Source organism: Elaeis guineensis, chromosome 4 (assembly GCF_000442705.2).
Source record: "Elaeis guineensis isolate ETL-2024a chromosome 4, EG11, whole genome shotgun sequence".
Lineage (NCBI taxonomy): Eukaryota > Viridiplantae > Streptophyta > Magnoliopsida > Arecales > Arecaceae > Elaeis > Elaeis guineensis.
This window is the reverse complement of record NC_025996.2, coordinates 125,861,704-125,883,892: the sequence shown is the minus strand read 5'-3', so window position 1 is coordinate 125,883,892 and position 22,189 is coordinate 125,861,704. Positions and strand designations below refer to the sequence as shown.

At 37.0% G+C, this 22,189-nt stretch overlaps 1 long non-coding RNA gene across 2 annotated transcripts in view; it reads right to left on the bottom strand.

Annotated features, from left to right (window-relative positions):
- Nucleotides 1-4,340: 4,340 nt before the first annotated feature.
- The window catches only part of LOC140857572 (uncharacterized), a 20,968-nt gene continuing 3,119 nt past the window's right edge, over nt 4,341-22,189 (bottom strand). Inside the window, exons 2-4 of one of the 2 annotated variants that reach the window (XR_012141042.1) lie at nt 9,557-9,605; nt 9,379-9,471; nt 4,341-4,586 (exon numbers count right to left, since the gene is read on the bottom strand). This is a non-coding gene — a long non-coding RNA (uncharacterized lncRNA). Of the gene's footprint in view, nt 4,587-4,726; nt 4,997-9,378; nt 9,472-9,556; nt 9,606-22,189 lie in introns of those variants that run through there. The other variant, XR_012141041.1, reaches the window with a different exon arrangement.

The window sequence follows — 22,189 nt, the reverse complement described above, 5'->3', positions numbered from 1 at the left end:
AGGTGGACTCATGGAATATGCCAATCTTCTTTAGACATGTCAAGGTCGACTCCTGATATCTAGGGTCAGCTCCTAAATATCTCAAGCAAATGTTTAGCTTCTATTTAAGCCTGTGGATATTCTGTGGTTGCCTCCAACAGACTAGGGGTCGACTCTTCTCTTCCAATATTTGTTAAAATCTTCGGAAAGGACTTCTTCTTAACTTCATGTTCAACCTTTAAGCATCATAAAAAATTCTACAACTATCATTCTCTCAAGCTTGTATTAGTATCAATTATAGTCAAGTATTTTGGCATCATCAAAATGAATCTTTCGATCAACAATCTCTCCTTCTTTGATGATGATAAAATCTTTTAAGTACCAAGCAATAGAAGTAAATAAAGGCTTGGTACAAAGAATTTGAACATGCATTTAAGACCATTTAGCTAGCAATGATTCAAAAAAATGTTGCATTATCATTAAAAATTCAAGATTTGCATTGCTTCCCATTTGTCTTATAATTTATACAATTATGCAATTCCAAGATTTAAAAATATTCAATACTCCCCATTTTTCTCGTAATTTGAGCTAATATCTAATATTTCTTTTGATTTTTCACATTCAAGCTAATTCTTTCTTTTCTTTTCCTTTCTCGTGTCATTTCTCCCCCTTTTTGTCATTATTAAAATGAGTAAAAGATAAGTTTGTACGAAGAAGAATATAAGCAGAACAAACAATAAGGCAAATTGAGAAGACAACATTCATTGATCAAAAGTTCATACAATATATTTTCATTAGTAATATCATTCATTTACAAAAGATAAGTAGAAACATAACATAGATATCTATAGTCAATTCAAGATAACAAAAGAGGATGGCTAGGATAGGGATCGCTGAGGCTCTAGAGAAAAAATCCTAGCATCTTAAAGATGTAAGAGAAGAGGGGATGGCTCCAAAGTGGAACGTCCAAGTTGGGCTGGTGATGAGGTCTCTCTACTCTTCTCAGGCAAGTAGATTGACTAATCACGAGCACCACTAAATATGTGAATTAAGGTATCCTATCGATCTCTTATGCTCTTAGTAGCAAATCATTGAAGCTCTACTAATACAGAAGACATCACACTAGTGGTTACACTCTCAGTAAGCTCAGATATTTGATCATCATCCAGTCAGATAATCTAACTTGAGGTGCTCTTTAAATGAATGCTATATTCTCTTGAGCTGTGGAACATGGTGCTTGTGCACTCTGCTCTACAGTCTCCCTATTAGATCACTCCTCAGCTGTCGAAGGTGCAGGATCGAGCTCATCCTACTCCGTATCAAGTCCTTGATGCTCATATCTCTCTATGCCTTGGCACACCCAACAATCCTAAGAGGGCATTTAGCAGCACATAATCCTGACAGGATTACATATAATTTTACAATAGGTAATCAAATTACACTATTTGTTTCGTTACTTTTATAGGTAATGCTGCATTACATGTAATGCAGTATTACCTCAAAAAGAGATAATCTGATTACCTAAGGAGAGGTGGCTATATGATTATATGTAATCTGACAATCCTACAATCTTGCAATAAAATAATATCAGGATCAAAATACCCCTATCAAAATAAATCAAAATAAATTATGGAGAGTCCTAGTTAGTGAAAATAGAAAAGAAAACATAATGGATAATGTCACGAAAAATGGTTGGTCTCAAAATTAAGTTGTCTCTCTAGAAAATAGACAATAATCAATAAGCAAAGATGGGGGTACTTTGAAAAAATTATCTTATATTCCATGTAATCTAAATTGTATACCAAACATTACAATGTAAGATTCTCTATAATTTTACAATAATATTACTGCACAAACCAAACACTGTAATATAAGATTCTCTGTAATTTTATCAAGTAATCATATTCCCTCTGCAATCACATTATCATAGCAACATTACCTATGTAATGCACCAAACGCCACCTAAATCTTTTGGTACCCCATTTGATATAGCGAGTAATCATTGTAGGTGTCCATATGCAAGAGGCATTTGGAGGTCTCTCCCTCGAGTGCAATGCCATGCTCTCTAAAGATCAACATAAGATCCATGCAATGGGTAAAAAAAAAAACTTCAACCGATTCCCCACTTCTTGCTTCTGACGGATCATGAGAGTAGGCAAGTTCGGAGGGATCTACTAAACCACATAAAACATCACTGTAATGTCCCTCTCAGATACAAAATCAAACCTTTCTATTTTCGAGAAGAAGATCTGACGGACCATATGGTAAAATAGGCTCATCTTGGAGCTCAACTTGTTAGCCAGGGCCTCATCAAGCTCAGCAACATCATTTAGACCTAAAATGACCTTTGGTCCTATCCTCCTCTCATCAATATGATCTGTTGTGTTCTCTTGGGTAGGCATTTTGAGGGTGCATCCTAGCTTGATGTTTCCATAGAACTCTCTCAATAGATAAGATTAGGTAAGTAGGTCTAGAGAACCATGAATTCCCATCTAAGACTCTTAATCTTCTTCCAATTTCAAAGTTCTTCTTCTCAAGAAATCCAAAATCTACCTTTCTCCTTTTTGTCACTATCCTGGATGAAAGCAGTATGTTGATCGGAGAAGATGAAGCCGGTGAAGGAGGAGAGACAGGTGCCTGTGGTTGTCCATGCCTAGCTACTTGGCTTGGGTCGGCTTTGTCCTTGATTTTACTTTCAAGGATTCGAGTCCCAGATAGTGGAGCCTAACCAATGGGCGACTCATTCAAGGCTGCTTCAATCTATATGTCAGCTGCTTCTTGGGAGCCATGGAGGAACAAAGGAGACCTCAAGGAGGATTTAAAGAGAGTGGAGTTAGGGCAAAGAAAGATAGAGAGATTAGAACAGGACTTTGGCTTGAAAAAAAAAAAAAAGATAGGTTTGGCTATGAGATGACTCGAGTTAAATATCCTGTTCTCGACCTAAAGATCAATTCAAGAAAATGCTCGAGTCGACTCCTAAAAAGGATCAACTCGAGATTTCCCACAAGTTGATTCTTGAACAAGAGTCAAGAAACCATCAGTCGACTCCTGTGGCATAAGGATCTTCAAATTGACCATATACCGCATGGCCCATATTCATACATGGCCATCCATCCTGTAATGGCAGCCATCCATAGATGTACCATATCCTATCGTGCTGCTTGAACATAACAAGGATCCATGCTTAAAACACTTAAGGGGGCTTGGCCTATGAGTTTGCTGCTACCAAGAAATGGCATGGATAGATTGTAATTAAAGCACCACATAAATAGATTTTAAATATGATGGAACATAAGTCTCTACTGCATGGAGGATCTAAACCACACCCATAAAAGAGGTGGACCGAGGATTAGCAAATAAAAATACTCTTAATAGTCTTACATTTTTTATGTTTGAAAAGTATTTGTACCCAAAAGGTTTCCAGAGGCATCCTCGTCTAAATCTTTATATATAGTCTAACTTGGTTATGTATTGATAATTAGGATGTTTTATTTTATCACTGGTTTGGAAAATCTATTGAGATCCTTTTGATTGTATGCCCATGTTATCAAAGAGATAATAACAAAGTGATGGGGTAAAAGTATTTTGGTAGTATTTGATTTGCATCTGGAATCGAAATTAAAATTAAAATGTATTGAAATGAGGATCAAAATAGCTATATTTCTCAAAATATTTAGTTCATGACTAGAATGGGAATCAAGATCGGAATCAAAATGAAAATTTGAATCCTTTGAAGAGCATCAGGATTGAGTTTTAGGGGATTTGGGTCATTTCCGTACCACTCTAGAATCGAAATCGAAATGAGAATCTTTTCAACCAAATATTTGGAATGGGAAAACTTATTTCCAATCTCATTCTAGGCCTCAGCTCCCTCCAACTAAACACCCCCTTAAACTCTTCTTGCAAGCCCTTTTAAGAGAATCATATCGTGGGCACAAACATTAAACATGCCTAATTCTATCCAATCTGAGTCTTAATCAGCAAATAACTCATGAAAGAGACCTAAATTTAAAATTGAGAAAAAATAAAAGAAAAGAAAAATCTCATGACAAATTCCTTTTTGGAGGAATGTGTTGTTCTTTTGGGAATAATCATCGCTTATGGACTCCTTCGGGATTTTTATGGTCAGCTCTCTTATGGGTTTTGTGGATGTGACATGGGCCAGGTCCAGCAATCCGAACCCATACCATGACCTGTCTTACTTATGTCCGTTCTAAATTAAAATTCTAGACACGACCGTTGATCATGATTGGACCTAAAAATCAACTCAAGGGGAGAAGAGTGAACGCAAGCAATCTTCAAATCTTAACTCGATAGTTTCAAGAATTCATGAGAAGGAGCATACACTTATGGCACAGAAATTTGCTCCCCTTGAAAGTATATGATAATGTTACTATTGCTTGCATATATCCTGACAAATGGACAGAGTTTGTGCATATTTCTTTCAATAAGCACATCTCAGGCATGTGAGTTCAATTATACAAGACAGCTTTGCATTAGCAGAAGAATAGACAATTAACGTAGTTAAAATATTGACTTGATATGGAACCACCCCCCTTTGACGACTGAGCTAGAACAAAAACCAAAAATATTATGATTTGTAAAACCTGTAGAAAGAAGAAAAACACTATCTCAACAACCATTTAAACATAGCAATATAACGTGTAATTATTAACAACCTCCAACTGAAGATATTGGAAATTCAATAGACAATGACCAACAAACAAGCATGTATTCTGGCTATATATTATGTGAGATGAGATTGAACGAAATTTATTCAACGTTGACGAAAAAAATTACAAAGAAATGTGAAGACTAATGAATTATAAGGTAAAGAAGATCCCAAACAATCAAAGCGGGCATCTCCTATACCGATTTAGAAAACACATAAATTCTCAAAAATTCCTTGTCCTGAAATTGTTGGTTTCACCTGAATACTCTGCAAGAAAATTTCAAAGCAGACATCTCCTGTAACTGTTAAATAATTATATCCGTTGAAAGAGTTAACTTGTATAGTCTGCATAAAAGCAAAGAATTGCTCCATGTTCAGCTGCTTATCATATAAATGTTTGCCACACTAATCCATCGTGAAACCACCAAAGGGAAACAAATAAAAAGGCCAAATAAGAGCTTATAGAAGAACATGAACAGAAGCAACAGAGGAAGTTTTACAAAGAATAAATCTCTTCAGAAACCCACAACCAGCGCATTTTTGGAAATACTAATACATCTTCTAGTTGATTTATATACTCTTTGGGGTGGTTTAGAAAGGTTAAATTTCCACTACGAGATATAAGGATTTTAGCAGTGGTCAAAATCACTGATAAAACCAAGAAAAACTGTTGGGAAAAGATGTAGCAGTGGCCGCTGCTATGCCGCTAGCGAAGCTATCATCACTGTTGTATTTCAAGCTTTTACCAGCAACCATGACCGTTGAAAAAAAAAAAAAAAAAAGACTTTCACCAGTAATTATGACCATTGGGAAATGTGGAACTTTCGCCAACGGTTTCAGTATTGACCGTTGGAAAAACAAAACACATCCCAACAATCAAAACTGCTGGAAAAAAATTGAGAAACTTTTCTGTTGGGAGTGTTTTAGCAGCATTTCTAGTCGTAAGAATTTTAACCGCTAGAAAAATTTTAGTCTTATAGAAATGATTTTAACTGCTAGGAATGTATATTTAGCAGCACTTTGATCATTGAGAATACATATTTAGTAGCAAATATGACCGCTGGCAACAATCTTTTAACAACAAATATGACTGCTGGTAATATATTATATATTATTTTTTTAAAAAATATATAATCTCATAACTTGAATACAAACATACACAGTACTCCTCTTTTCAGTTATATCTTAAAGCCATACGATATACTGAAAATAAATAATTAATCAAAATTTTGAATTCAACTTTCACATAATCATTAGAATCAGTTACTCCCAGTGTTCGCCGTACCGGACCGAACCGCCCGGTACGGGGCGTACCGAGCCGGACCGGCGCTCAAACAGTCCGGTTCGGACCTTTTTTTCGAGAAACAGCCCGAACCGGTACCGAACTGAGCGGTTCGGTCCGGTTCGCTTCCATACCGTCCAAAACCGGACGGTATGGTCCGGTTCGATGTGAACGGAACCGTACCGATACCCCATGTGCCAAAAGAGACGAGGGGGGAGGGGGGGGAGGCATAAAAAGCCTTACCTGCTTTGGAGTTCTCTGAGATGTCTCAGAGAACTCCCGAGGGTCCAAAGGTCTCAACGAAACCGTTGAGACCTTCAAAAAATTAGAAAAAAAGAAAAAAATTTCGTCAAATTGCAGGAGTGGTTCGAGGAGAGGCTGATCTTTGGCCGGAGGTAAGATAATATGTTATTTTCTTAGTAAATATTTTTTTTTTAATTTTTGTTGTTAAAAATAGGATAAGAATGAGAAAGAATGAAAATAAGAGAAAATCATGTCAAAATCTTGTGATTTTGGGATGATTTAATTATATGTGATAAATCTTTGGAAGATCTACACGATGACACCAAAATTATTAATTTTCATTAATTATATATTTTTTAAATATTTTTAAATATTTATTTATTTAAAAATTAAAAAATATTAAATTAAATTTTACGAAAAAAATCAGAGTTTGGGAATCATGTTTAGAATGATTCAAACTACTTAAGAATTCATTAACATTATTGAGCGCCGTTGGGACTATCAGATGGGCAGAGATTTGCATCTAGCTAGTAAGTTTGGATTTAAGAATATTTTAAAATATTTTTTCGAAGCATGAAAATAAAATTGTGCTTAATCAGTCTTGAAATTTATCTGCAGCATATTACTTGAATCCGAGATTTCAGTATACTATTCCGGGGATAGATATGGATAGCGAGCTTCTTGCTACTCTTCACAATGTCATATATAAGATGGTGCCCGATCCAAAAATCGCGTCGTTGTGTCTGCAAGAGGTATGCTAGTTTAAAATAGATGTAATTATTCAACTGAATTCGATCTGATATATTTATAAATAATAAATATATTTTATTTCAGATGAAACAGTTTAGAGAGGAATCAGACAGTTTTGGAGTCCCATCAGCTGTCGTAAGCAAAAAGCAGATGAATCCAGGTAAATTACATATCAATAATGAGCAATGTAGATTGATATGTAATTTTGCTTAATAATATCATCAAATTTGATATATAATTTTACTTTTGTAGCTGAATGGTCGATTCGTTTTGGAACATCAACAGAAAATTTGAGACATATGGCTGTTCGTATTCTTTCTCAGACGGTCTCTGCTAGTGGCTGTGAGCGTAATTGGTCCACTTTTGCCTTTATCCACAGCAAACAGAGAAATCATCTGACACAAAAATACCTCGACGATCTTGTATATGTTCACTACAATCTGAGGTTGAGTCTAAAATGTATTCAGGAGGAAGTTCAGTTGAAGTACACTGATCCGACGCTGGATGATTATGCCGACGAGGATGACGATCCGATCATCGGATGGCTTGCAGGTCAGCAGCAGGAGCCAGAGCTTGATGAGCCAGGATCCCCTCCACGACCAGCCAGTGTTGTGGCAAGGGAGATCAGGGTGGATCCAGGGCAATGGACAGAAAAAAATATTCCACATAGGGTTCCAGCTGATCAGCCACAGTCTGAGGGGACACAAGGGACTCATTCATCACATGACTCGCTATCTGATACATCTTTCCAGAGATTCGAGCGAGAGATGTATAGACGTTCCTCCCGACAGCCAGCAAGAAGGCATCCATCCTCCCAATCACAGGAAACTCAGTCACAGAAGGGCACAAGGGGGGAAAGGAAAAGACAGTTGCACGTACACCACTCTCGAGAATACAGGAGCGATCTGGTTCAAATACGGACACCAGGGATAGTGATGATGATACTGGTAGTAGTAGCCATGGATCTGATGATCAGGGAGGAACTAGAGGACAGGAGACCACCGTTTATGAGACAGCCACAGGATGATATTCGATTCACCGGTGAGTCTCAGTTTACGCATGTCACACAAGATAGGGATCATGGTGAACGAGTCGGTAGAGATCGTGGGGAGCCGATTTCATATAGACGACGGGCTCCTAGAGGTCGTCCAACACATGATGCAGCTGCGGACGATCTTGCATGTGGAGTAGGATCCATGGATGTATCTGGATCATCCTTGCATTATGGATCCTATTATCCACAGTCACTTTATGATCCATATGCATATGGTGTATCCGAGGCATCATCTTCTAGTGGTTACTACCCTATGCAGCCTGGAGCAGCTTCGGGATCAGATTTTGCTACTGGCATATTTGGATGGGCTCCTCCACAACCGTATCATCATCTCGAGGATACTTCTCAGAGTCAGAATTTTAGCGAGAGGTCTGAGATGTCTTACAATCCAGAGAGGATGCCTTATGGGATGATGAATATTCGAGAGTACGGTGCAGCTTGGCTAGAGGGTTGGACTGATGTCCCTTCAAACTATGTTGATGATCCAGATATCTACGAGCATCACAGACACTCGACAAAAAATTAAATGCAAAGTACATCTTAAGATTCGTATATCAGTTATTTGGCTTTGTACTTAAATATTTAGATACATTTTAATGCGTATTTTATATATTTTTTCTTTAGTTTTAAGATGACATAGTTGAAATATAATGTAAATAAATATATGTTTGAAATTTTGGATCAAGAATCTTTGTACCGCAACCTAACTCCAAATTGAACCCAAATATGTCAATAATATGCAATATAATGCCATATTAAGGTTGTATTTATCAATTATTAATTTTAAAAATCAAAAAAAAAATTAAAAATCAAAAAAAATTATGTACCGGTACCGGACCGGTACGTCGGGACGTACCGTATGTCGGTACGGTACGGTACCGGTACCGTACCATACCAGTCCGGCACCGGCACGCCGACCGGTACCGGTACAGCGAACCTTGGTTACTCCTTTATAAAGCAAATAAAAGTTTACAATAAGAAGAGCTTCCATGTAACAAAATTAACAATGATGAAAGTATAAATTTTTTTAACAAAGTTATAGACATCCTTTAGGATTTTGGTAAGAGAATCTATTATCCCAAGTAGACAAAATTTAAAAAAAAAAAAAGACTACGTACATAATGATTAGGAGCTTTGCATCTAGGCAAGTTCAATCTGTAAAAAAAAAAGAAAGAAAAATATAATTAGCACATAAGAAAATAATATAAGAATAATAAAAATTAATAAAAAAGATAGGTAAGAAACTGTAACACATGTAAAAATAGAAGGCCATGCAATTGTTGAATCAATAATATCACCAATAACTTACAGTCCATCAGTCGAATCAACGACTCATTTCGCACTTACAAAATCAATAGAAATCTTCCAAAATTCGATCCCTAAAATAATTTTACCCACCATCTTAGATAGATTTTTACTAATAAGTGTTCTGTGTGCCATCTCAGTTTTATGTGACCATCTTGAACTCTTCAAGATAATCTCATTTTCTTTCTATAAATAGAGTTTTCAATTTATTAATATAATTTGAATACAAAACAAATAAATATGAAAAAGTAATAGAGAATGATCAATTTACCTCAATGGTGCAAGCTTGTTAGGACTTTTGCCCTTTTATCCCGACTTTTCTATAATTAAGTAAAGAATATGATTTAGTACCAATAATTAAAATCTTGACATCAACACATCTAGCATTTAATCAAAACCCTAGCAAGACAAAAAATAACAGTATAATGACAATTAACATAAGTTCGTTCCAACAAATAAGCAAGCAAATAGAAGAATAATAACAAATGATAACAATGTGAGGCCTTCTTCCTTCTTTGCTTCATCTCCCTTGCTCTCTCTTCCTCTCTTCTATCTTCTCTCTCACTAACTGTTGCTTAGATCCCTCTAACAACCCGAGAATTTTATAGAAAAATAACAGTATAATAGTAATAATCAATTGATAGCAACTACTATTAATCAATTGACAGTGGCTCCAACGGATACGCCAGTAAATAACATTATAGTAATATACAATAAGAATTACATCGTAGAACTCTGACCCACTAACAACCTAAGAAAATTTGATACTAAAACTAAAACACAATAACAATGCAATGACAGTTCACATGACCCAAATCCAACTTGAAACAAGCAAAAAAGAGGTTGTTGGCCATTTTCATTAAAAGAGCAGGCATTTAACTACAAGGTAGTGAGCTTGTGACTAACCTGTCAGTCCATGTTCTTTGATTCTGTGTAGCTTTACAACAATGAGATTTGGTAATTAACAGCCATATTAGATGCATCACATTAAGCAGTCTCTTTCTATCTATCTATCTATCCGTCTATCTATTTTCCACTATAAGTGTGTATCTTTCAAAATCAAACATAATTTATTTCACATTAAAAATGGCAACTAGATTTTGTGGTAACAATGGGATTTAAAAGTACCTTTGGGGGGAAAAGAAATTCAAGCATGGTACCTTCTTAGGAGGTTCAAATTCAAATATTGAAACTTGTAAAGAAACCACCAATCTTTCTAAGGATTGGATATAGATCTAGATTACTGAATATGTGTTCGGATCCAAGACCTAAATCCGACCCATTACTAGTGTTGTGGAAGGATGGCGCCTTTAGTCCCATATCGGCTGTAAGTCAAGCAAGACTCAGGCTTATATGAGATCGAAGCCTTCTCTTCCTCCAACGAGATGCCTTTTAAAGGACAAAACAATAAGGCCCAACATGGCACCTGGCATAGGCCTAGGTCAAAGCGGATAATACCTCGTGCCGGCGAGCACAGAGAAACAACCCATCCCATCCATCCAAGCCACAAATCCTTGACCGCAACAACTAGCACTAACAAAAGCATTCAAATCTGAAGCAAATGATTCATCTTAAAACAATGGACAAGTTAATTGATAGCATAAATTGTAGATGAACAACTTAACATCACAATAATTGTCATCCAATAAAGATTATATAGTGACATAGGGAGGTATTACATTCTTTGTATCACTACTCTATATTTACCAAAATTCTTTTTGAAATGAAATTCATTCTGCGGATCCCGGGTAAAACTACATAATGCAGTTCCAACTTACTGAAAATTATAAAACAATGGCAGCATCAAAACATTCACATATTTTAATAGACATATCATCTTTGAGGGTGAAAATAAAACTGATTCACCCCATAACATGTCTCTCAAAGCTGTCTCCACCCAACTTTTTGATTGTGCTATTTTTGCATGAAGTACTAGAATATGCATTCTCATGTCAATTAGTCCACAGCATGCATCTGAAATGCCTGCCTTGCCCAACTACTACTAAAAGTGACTGATGGACCCACTTGGCAACAGAAATGATGCTACACCTGCTATTGATATATCTAACACTCCCTATATCACAAAGTGAGGTAACTCCATCACTTATCCTATCCCATAGAAAATGAAAAGTCAGTTTCAAATTGAGTCCAAAATCCAAATACTAACTTCAAAGCAGGTGAAGAGATTTTGAGTTCAATTTTGACTCTTCAGCAATACAAGGCAGGAGACAGATATTCCAGTTAACATATTGAACATGCAGAAATAAAAAATACTGCAGCAAATCAACTACCTAGACCTTGTGCAGCAGTTTACTCCATCCAAAATTTTTATTTAAAGCTTTTAAGTTTTCCTTCATTTCAAGTTCCAGCAAAAGAACACTCAATTAATGCAATGTTATAAGTTAATGGCACAGCTTATGATGATAAAGTTTTATTATTGGAATCTCTAGCCGAGAGCTGAAATTGGAGGGGAGTGACTATGAGATTCTTCAGAGACTGGTAAATTCTATATTTTTGATGCTGGGTTTGACTTCTAAAATGGATCCATATACCTGTTTCCTCATTTCATTACTTCAATGAAAAGTGAGATGTACTCCCACCAGCTTGCTCAAAAAATAAAATAAAATAAAATTCTAAGTGACATACTGTCATAGCCCAAGCCCAAGCCCAAAAAAAAAAAAAAAAAAGAAACAGAGGAAAAAAAATTGGGAAGAAGACTCCCGATAGGAGTCTTCTTCTCCGGCGAGACCCGAGCAATTTGGGAGTCCTAGGACCTCTCGAAGTCCTAGGGCCCTCTATAAGAAGACCCCCCCTTTCTCTAGAAACCGAACATCGGCCTCCTTCCTCTCTCTTTCTCCCTGTTTTTCTCGATCGGAGCCGCGGACACCATTTGGTTCTTGCCGTGATTGCTCGCCGATGGGGTCACCGGAGGCCGAGGTAAATCTTCCTCCCTTTCCTCTCTTCCTTCCCTTTCCTCCCGTACCCTTGCACGTGACTGCCGGCGACGAGTGTCGCCGATTTTCGGTAGAGAAAGAAACCCCTGTTTTGGGCCTCTTTTCCTTTGGATTTTTCCGGCGCCGGCGGTCGATGGCGATCGCAATCGACCGCCGGCCATGCTCCTCCATAACCGGGGGAAAAAAGGAGCAGCCTCCCTCTGCCGCCGGCCTCCGCCGTGGCGGTCGCGGCCTGAAGGGCCCGGCAAAAGGAGGGGACGTCGGTCCCCTGTTCCGGCGTGGAAAGAGTCGAGAAGAAGAAAAAAAAAAAAAGAAGAAAAAGAAGAAAAAGAAAAGAAAAAGAAAAGAAAAAGAAGAAAAAAAAAAGAAGAAAGGAGAGAGAGAAACTTTCTCTCTCTGCTCTCTCTCTCTCTCTTTAGATTTTTAGGATTTATGGAATTAAAATAATAATAATAATAATAATAATAATAATAAAATAAATATAAAATAAATATAATTAGGGTGTCCATGTATTAGTCCGAAAATCCTGGATGCTGTCGTCAAGTTGATCCATGAGGGGACATTAGATTTTAACAATTTTAGTTATTTTTAATTCGATGAAATTTTGATTAAAAAATATGATATTTGACGTATCAGGTTCAGAGAAGGATTTTCGAGATTCCTAGAATTCCTAGTTGGATTTTCTTTTGAGGTAAGTAGTGTTTACTTTTACTGAATTTATCTGGTAAATTATGAATTCTGAATTAAATAAATGCATGCTTGTGATTGAAATTATTTATTGAAATTATTTATGATTAAAGTTAATTGTAGAAATTATTTATGATTGAAGTTATTTGTTGAACAACTATTATGATGATATGTGATCACAAAGAATGACATGATTGATTTGACTCGAATATCATTTATTTATATTATTTTTAAAAAATAATATATAAATTGGAAGACAATATGAAATTGACAACCTGACTGTGTTGAGGACCCCGCCAATGGGGACATATATGTTGGCAATTGACTGTCCTGAGGATTTATGTCGCCAGCGAGACCAGCGACATGTCGCCAGAGAGACCAGCGACAAACCGCCAGCGAGACCAGCGGTTCCAAAGGACTTGGCTGCCAGATGATTCGCAGCCCACCGCAAGCAGATACGCGGTATTATGACCCTGCCACAGGGATAATGTGGTCATAGTCATGATTGGTAAGAAGAACTTAAGAAATTGATGAATTTAAGATGAAAAGCATAATTTGAAATTATGATAAATTGATTTTTATATATGATTGATAGTATGATTATGATTTCATGAAATTACATATTGATTTTGTTATATCAGTAAATCGATATGTATTGTATTATTTGCCTAATTTATTTAGTTAAAGGTATACACTGCTTACTGGACTGTTTAGCTCATGATGAGTTTTATGTTTTTCTTACAGATCCAGAAAATTAGCTTGCTGCGGGATTTCGGTTGGGAGAGCGATTAGAGATGGAGTTAGCTCATTGATTTAGGATTTTCTCAGAATTGATTCAAGACTTTTAGTTTTTTTTAGTGTTGACTTTGTCAGACAGTTAATTTCTTTTGAACACTGAGTTTTGATTTTGTTATTTGAACTAAGATTTGATTTGTTAATAATTTAAAAAAAAAAATTATTTAACTTTGTGTGAAGATATCATGATGAGATGCCTTGCATGCTTATGGGAAAAGTATTCTATGAGTATGCAACAGTTGCCATGACCCTCGATTCAAATCTCGGATCGGGGGCGTGACAATTAATATGATATCAGAGCATAAGTAGATAGATAGAGACATGTAAAATAGAGTGAGCGAGTGATGGGTAGACATTAGGAAATTGAAAGGTTAGTTATGATGATTATGAGCTGACCTGTCTCAAGTAAGTTTATAACCCTATTAAGGATAAGTTGTTATCTCAAATTTATCATAGGTCAATATACCTCCACGACGAACGAAGAATACTCAAGGAGCGGTAGGAGGGACATCAAATCCACTTGACGATAATACTCCCCAATTAAACAGCGGCACAACTCAGTAGGAGAGAATCTTTGATCCTACCGATAATACTCCGACAGTACAGGAGGAGCCGAACATGACTCAACTACTGCAAACTCTGATCGGAGTAGTTCAAACACAGCAACAATTACTTCAACAACAACATGCACAGCCCCGTCAGCATTTTCCACCAACACCTGGACATGGAGAACATCCGATGTAGAGAAATAATATCGTCGAATTTAAGAAGCTAGCCCCTCCAGCCTTCAAAGGGACCATCGAGCCACTGGAAGCAGATAACTGGATTATGAAAATGGAGAAGGCCTTCGCCGTGCAAGAATGTCACGATGAAGAGAAGATCCGCTTCACAGCATATCTGTTACAAGGCGAGGCATACAACTGGTGGCGTATACTGGAACAAAAATATGAGCACGATAGGATACCACTCACTTGGGAGAGATTCCGAGACGAATTCTTTGATAAGTATTTCCCCCGAAGTGTCAGAATACAGAAAGAGCAGGAGTTCATTCACCTGAAACAGGAGAACAGATCCGTTGCAGTATATGAAGCTAAATTCACAGAGTTAGCCAAGTTTGTTCCAAGATTAGTTGAGATTGAACAAGACAGAGTATACAAATTTGAAATGGGACTGAAGACAGAAATCAGAAAACAAGTTGTACCCTATGAGCTAACTACCTATACCTCAGTTGTGAACAAAGCTCTAATAATTGAGAGAGAAGTTAATGAAGCTCATGCGGACCGAGAACGAAATCAGAAGAAGAGAAATAGGTTTAGTGGAACTCAAAGACGAAATCAGAACAATAAAGGTCCAACAAAGAAGCCAGCAATTGATAAGAATCGTGAGAATGAGACAGCTAGATGTTCGAGATGCGGCCGAAGAGAGCATGAGTCTTCTAATTGCCTATGGAATACTGGTTCGTATTTTAAATGTGGACAGAAAGGACACAAGATTGCAGATTGCCCCCAGATGGATGAAAATAGATCAACACAAGCAAAGGACGGAGGTCAAAGGCCGAAAACTCAAGGAAGGATCTATGCACTCACACAACAGGATGCTCAGGCCTCCAATGCTGTGGTGACAGGTACCATTCCTGTATCTGGTATTCATGCTTCAGTTTTGTTTGATTCTGGTGCTATACACTCCTTTATATCCACTACTTTTATTAGACAACATGATATAGTATGTGAACCTATGAAAACCAAATTATATGTTGAGACACCAGTAGGTGGTATTTTGAGTACCGAAAGTGTGTGCAAGTCATGTAGTATCAGAATAGGAGAAAGAAAATTACCGACAGATTTGGTGATCCTGGATATGCATGATTTCGATGTCATTCTAGGAATGGATTGGCTGGCTACTTATCATGCCTCTGCGGATTGTCATGGAAAGAGAGTAAACTTTCACATACCGGGAGAATTAACTTTCAGTTTTGATGGAAGTACAGGAACCACCCCTCCACGTATTATTTCATTTGTGCAAGCTAGACAGATGCTAAGAAAGGGATGTAGAGGTTACCTAGTATCAATAAAGAATAAAGAACATGATGAATTGAAGTTACAGGATATTCCTATCGTAAATGAATTTTCGAATGTATTCATTGATGATTTAGTCGGATTACCACCAGACAGAGAAATTGAATTTACCATTGAGTTGGCACCCAATACCAGTCCGATTTCTAAAGCTCCTTACAGAATGACCCCTATGGAGTTGAAGGAGTTAAAAGATCAATTACAGGATTTATTGGATAAAGGTTTTATAAGGCCTAGTGTATCTCCTTGGGGAGCTCCAGTCTTATTTGTGAAGAAGAAGGACGGTAGTATGAGACTTTGTATCGACTATAGAGAGTTGAATAAAAATACTATCAGAAATAAGTATCCCCTATCTCGAATTGATGATTTGTTTGATCAGCTGCAAGGTGCACAAGTCTTTTCTAAAATTGATCTTCGTTCAGGATATCATCAGTTAAAAATCAAAACAGAAGACATACCAAAGACTGCATTTAGAACTCGTTATGGACATTATGAATTTTTAGTAATGCCCTTTGGGTTAACCAATGCTCCAGCAGCCTTTATGGATTTAATGAATAGAATATTCAGATCCTATCTTGATAAGTTTGTTGTCGTATTTATTGACGATATCTTGATATATTCAAGAAGCAAATTGGAGCATGAAGAACATTTACGATGTGTACAACAAATATTGAGAAAAGAAAAGCTTTATGTCAAATTTAAGAAGTGTGAATTTTGGTTGGACAAAATAGTCTTTTTAGGACACATCGTATCTAAGGATGGAATTTCTGTGGATCCAGCAAAAGTGGAAGCTGTAATGCAGTGGAACAGACCTACAAATATTTCTGAGATTCGAAGTTTTCTGGGAATGGCATGATATTACAGACGATTTGTAAAAGGATTCTCCCGCATAGCTGCACCTTTGACTCGTCTTACTCAAAAAGAGGTTAAATTCGAGTGGACCGAAGATTGTGAACAAAGTTTTCAAGAATTAAAATAACGATTAGTTTCAGCCCCTATCCTTACTATACCAACAGGAGATGAAGGATTCACAATATATAGTGATGCATCTAAAAAGAGACTCGACTGTGTTTTGATGCAATATGATAAGGTAGTGGCCTATGCCTCAAGACAATTGAAACCATATGAACAGAATTATCTGACACATGATTTGGAATTAGCTGCAGTGATTTTTGCCTTAAAAATTTGGAGACATCACTTATATGGTGCGCAGTGTGAAGTATTTACTGATCATAAGAGTTTGAAGTACATTTTTACACAGAAAAAATTAAACATGAGATAGAGAAGGTGGTTAGAACTATTAAAGGATTATGATTTAACAATCCATTATCATCTGGGAAAAGCTAATGTAACAGCTGATGCCCTTAGTAGAAAATCTTGTGGAAAATTTGGCAGTTTTAATTACACATCAAAGCCAATTATTGGAGGATATAAGAAAACTGGAATTAGACATCCGAATATATGACTCAACAGTACGATTAGCCAACATGAGAGTTCAGCCAACACTCATTGAAAGAATTACAGTTGCCCAGAATGATGATCCACAACTAATGAAAATAAAGAATTCAGTGGAAGCTAGTGTTCAATCTGAATTCAAGATACATGAAGATGGTTCGTTGAGGTTCGAACACAGGATTTGCGTACCCAATAATTCAGTATTCAAGCATGAAATACTTCAGGAGGCACATCAAACCGGTTATACAGTTCATCCGGGAGGTACTAAGATGTATAGAGACTTAAAGAAAATGTACTGGTGGAATAATATGAAGAGGGAGATCGCTCAATTCGTGGCTCAATGTTTGGTGTGTCAACAAGTTAAAGCTGAACATCAGAGACCTGCGAGACTACTTCAACCTCTGGATATTTCAGTATGGAAGTGGGAACATATCACTATGGATTTTGTAACTGGACTACCGAAGACTCTCAGTAAAAATGATGCAGCCTGAGTGATTGTGGACCGATTGACAAAGTCTGCACATTTTTTACCAATTAGAGTTGGATTTACTTTGGAAAGACTAGCAAAGTTGTATATGAAAGAAATTGTAAGGCTATATGGAATTTCAGTGACCATCGTATCGGATCGAGACACCAGATTTGTGTCATAATTTTGGAAGAGCTTACACAAGGCATTAGGAACAAAATTGAACTTCAGTACAGCTTTTCATCCACAGATTGATGGTCAGTCAGAGAGAACTATTCAGATCTTAGAAGATATGTTAAGAACCTGTATTTTGGATATGAAAAGTTCATAGGATGAGCATCTACCTTTGATTGAGTTCGCTTACAATAACAGTTATCAGGCTAGCATTAGTATGGCACCTTATGAAGCTTTATATGGTAGAAGATGTCGATCACCGATTCACTGGGATGATGTTGGTGAGCGAAGAATATTGGGTCCCGAACTTGTTCAACAAACAGTCGAGAAGATTCAATTAATTAAAGAACGACTTCGGGCAGCACAAAGCAGACAGAAAAGTTATGCAGACAACAGGAGACGAAAATTAGAATTTCAAGTTGGAGACCATGTATTTCTCAAAGTATCTCCTTCAAAAGGAATCTCAAGATTTGGCATTCGTGACAAATTGAATCCTAGATAGGTGGGTCCGTTTGAGATTTTGGAAAGAATTGGTGAGGTGGCTTATCGACTTGCCTTACCCCCTTCACTTGTAGGAGTACATAATGTTTTTCATGTTTCTATATTAAAGAAATATTTACCAGACCCAAATCACATCGTGGAACTTGAATCAGTACAAGCCAGAAAAGATCTATCATATGAAGAATATCCGATACGGATCGTGGACTGTAAAAAACAGGTGCTGAGACGTCGCAACATTCCTTATGTCAAGGTACAGTGGAGTCGACATTCGGAAAGAGAAGCTACTTGGGAGCTAGAGGAAGAAATGAAGAAAAAATATCCCCAGCTCTTCGAGACTACAGGTATGAAAAATTTCGAGGACGAAATTTCTTTTTAGAGGTGAAGAATGTCATAGCTCAAGCCCATAACGTCAAGACCCAAGCCCAAAAAAAAAAAAAAAAGAAACAGAGGAAAAAAAATTGGGAAGAAGACTCCCGATAGGAGTCTTCTTCTCCGACGAGACCCAAGCAATTTGGGAGTCCTAGGACCTCTTGAAGTCCTAGGGCCCTCTATAAGAAGACCCCCCCTTTCCCTAGAAACTGAACATCGGCCTCCTTCCTCTCTCTTTCTCCCTGTTTTTTCCGATCGGAGCCACGGACACCGTTTGGTTCTTGCCGTGATTGCTCGCCAGTGGGGTCACCGGAGGCCGAGGTAAGTCTTCCTCCCTTTCCTCTCTTCCTTCCCTTTCCTCCCGTACCCTTGCACGTGACTGCCGGCGACGAGTGTCGCCGATTTTCGGTAGGGAAAGAAACCCCTATTTTGGGCCTCTTTTCCCTTGGATTTTTCCGACGCCAGCAATCGCAATCGACCGCCGGCCATGCTCCTCCATAACCGGGGGAGCAGCCTCCCTCTACCGCCGGCCTCCGCCATGGCGGTCGCGGCCTGAAGGGCCCGGCAAAAGGAGGGGACGCCGGTCCCCTGTTCCGGCGTGGAAAGAGCCGAGAAGAAGAAGAAAAAAAAAAAGAAGAAAAAGAAGAAAAAGAAAAGAAAAAGAAGAAAAAGAAAAGAAAAAGAAGAAAAAAAAAAGAAGAAAGGAGAGAGAGAAATTTTCTCTCTCTGCTCTCTCTCTCTCTTTAGATTTTTAGGATTTATGGAATTAAAAATAATAATAATAATAATAATAATAATAATAATAATAAAATAAATATAATTAGGGTGTCCATGTATTAGTCCGAAAATCCTGGATCTGTCATCAAGTTGATCCACGAGGGGACATTAGATTTTAACAATTTTAGTTATTTTTAATTCGATGAAATTTTGATTAAAAAATATGATATTTGACGTATCAGGTTCAGAGAAGGATTTTCGAGATTCCTAGAATTTCTAGTTGAATTTTCTTTTGAGGTAAGTAGTGTTTACTTTTACTGAATTTATCTGATAAATTATGAATTCTGAATTAAATAAATGCATGCTTGTGATTGAAATTATTTATTGAAATTATTTATGATTAAAGTTAATTGTAGAAATTATTTATGATTGAAGTTATTTGTTGAACAACTATTATGATGATATGTGATCACAAAGAATGACATGATTGATTTGACTCGAATATCATTTATTTATATTATTTTTAAAAAATAATATATAAATTGGAAGACAATATGAAATTGACAACCTGACTGTGTTGAGGACCCCATCAATGGGGGCATATACGTTGGCAATTGACTGTCCTGAGGATTTATGTCGCCAGTGAGACCAGCGACATGTCGCCAGAGAGACCAGCGACAAACCGCCAGCAAGACCAGCGGTTCCAAAGGACTTGGCTGCCAGATGATTCGCAGCCCACCGCAAGCAGATATGTGGTATTATGACCCTGCCACAAAGATAATGTGGTCATAGTCATGGTTGGTAAGAAAAACTTAAGAAATTGATGAATTTAAGATGAAAAGCATAATTTGAAATTATGATAAATTAATTTTTATATATGATTGATAGTATGATTATGATTTCATAAAATTACATATTGATTTTGTTATATCAGTAAATCGATATGTATTGTATTATTTGCCTGATTTATTTAGTTAAAGGTATACACCGCTTACTGGGCTGTTTAGCTCATGATGAGTTTTATGTTTTTCTTACAGATCCAGAAAATTAGCTTGCTGCGGGATTTCGGTTGGGAGAGCAATTAGAGATGGAGTTAGCTCATTGATTTAGGATTTTCTCAGAATTGATTCAAGACTTTTAGTTTTTTTTAGTGTTGACTTTGTCAGACAGTTAATTTCTTTTGAACACTGAGTTTTGATTTTGTTATTTGAACTAAAATTTGATTTGTTAATAATTTAAAAAAAAAAAATATTTAACTTTGTGTGAAGATATCATGATGAGATGCCTTGCATGCTTATGGGAAAAGTATTCTATGAGTATGCGACGGTTGCCATTACCCTCGATTCAAATCTCGGGTCGGGGGCGTGACACATACAAAAACAAATGCAACAGATGCAGTGCGATAATGGCTCAAAAACAGGCTCAAAACAACAAGTTTGTGACCAATTTGATGGTTCTCATGAGCATCAGGCCATGATAAACTAGAAGCTGACCACATGAACTTCTGTTTAAATGTAAAAGACAGATTTCAAGAGCAAAACTATAGCATATCCAAATTTCAAATTCTTTGCATCCTTGACCATCCTTGACCATCTCGACTTTTTTGCAGCTTTGACAAGTAAACTTCTAATTGGAACGATAACTTAATAGAAACAACTGATTTCTCAACTAAACAACCAAGAACTAGGTAACCCAACACCTAATATAGTGGACAAGGCATATCAGTTTGGGTTTAGTTCGGCTCTTAACATTTAGCTCAACTACAAGACCCTTCTAAAGGAAGCTGGTTTCATTCAACAACAATGCATGCAGTACAAAATATAGTGAAGGTACTTAAAAATGCAATGACTTGCTAATGGTTTGATCATGAAAAGGTCAAGCCTTTACTTCTTCCTATATGAACCCAACTCAACCTTACGCCCAATCCTATCTAAATTTTGTTGTGCTGTACAAGTGGAAAGAAAAATAGGTTAAATTAAACAAAGCTAGCCTCATATCTCAGCATAACAGTTCTCCCATGCAACAGCCTCTTACACACTGCAATGCTATATACAGCAATTTGCATAAGACAACCAACTGCTGGAGTCAGGACATTCTGAACTTTTTAACTCAACAACCATCTATGACAAAAACAACATTATACATTCGTACCAAAAAGAAAAAAAAAATTATAGATGTCTTTATTTGCATGTCAGACAAGATGAGAGAAGCTGGGTTAATGTTTAGTCTCTAACTTTTCTTTTCTTTCCCAAGTAAATGCAGAAAAGATTTGCTGTTCCAGTTATCTGCTATACACAGTAATTTGTACAGCACAACCAACTGGTGGAATCAAGATATTCTGAACTTTAACTCAACAGGCATCTACAATAGAAAACAACAATAGATGTCTCAGATCTTCCATTATTGCATGTCAAATAAGATGAGAGAAGCTAGGTTCATGTTTAGACACTACTGTTTCCTTTCTTCCCCAACTAAACGCAGAAAAGATTGACTGTTCTGATTAATGAGACTTATGACGGGCAGGATCATTCAGCAGGACATATGTCCTTCAGACTGCATTACAAGCAGCAGAAACTTGAAATTGCAAAACTCTTGTAGGTAAAACTACTTTATACCATACTTCTACCTTCTTCCCAAGCACTCAAAAATATATGTGGCGAGGGTTGCTCATTTCGTATTTGTGAAAGCAAGTGTTGCATATTTCCTTTGAAGTG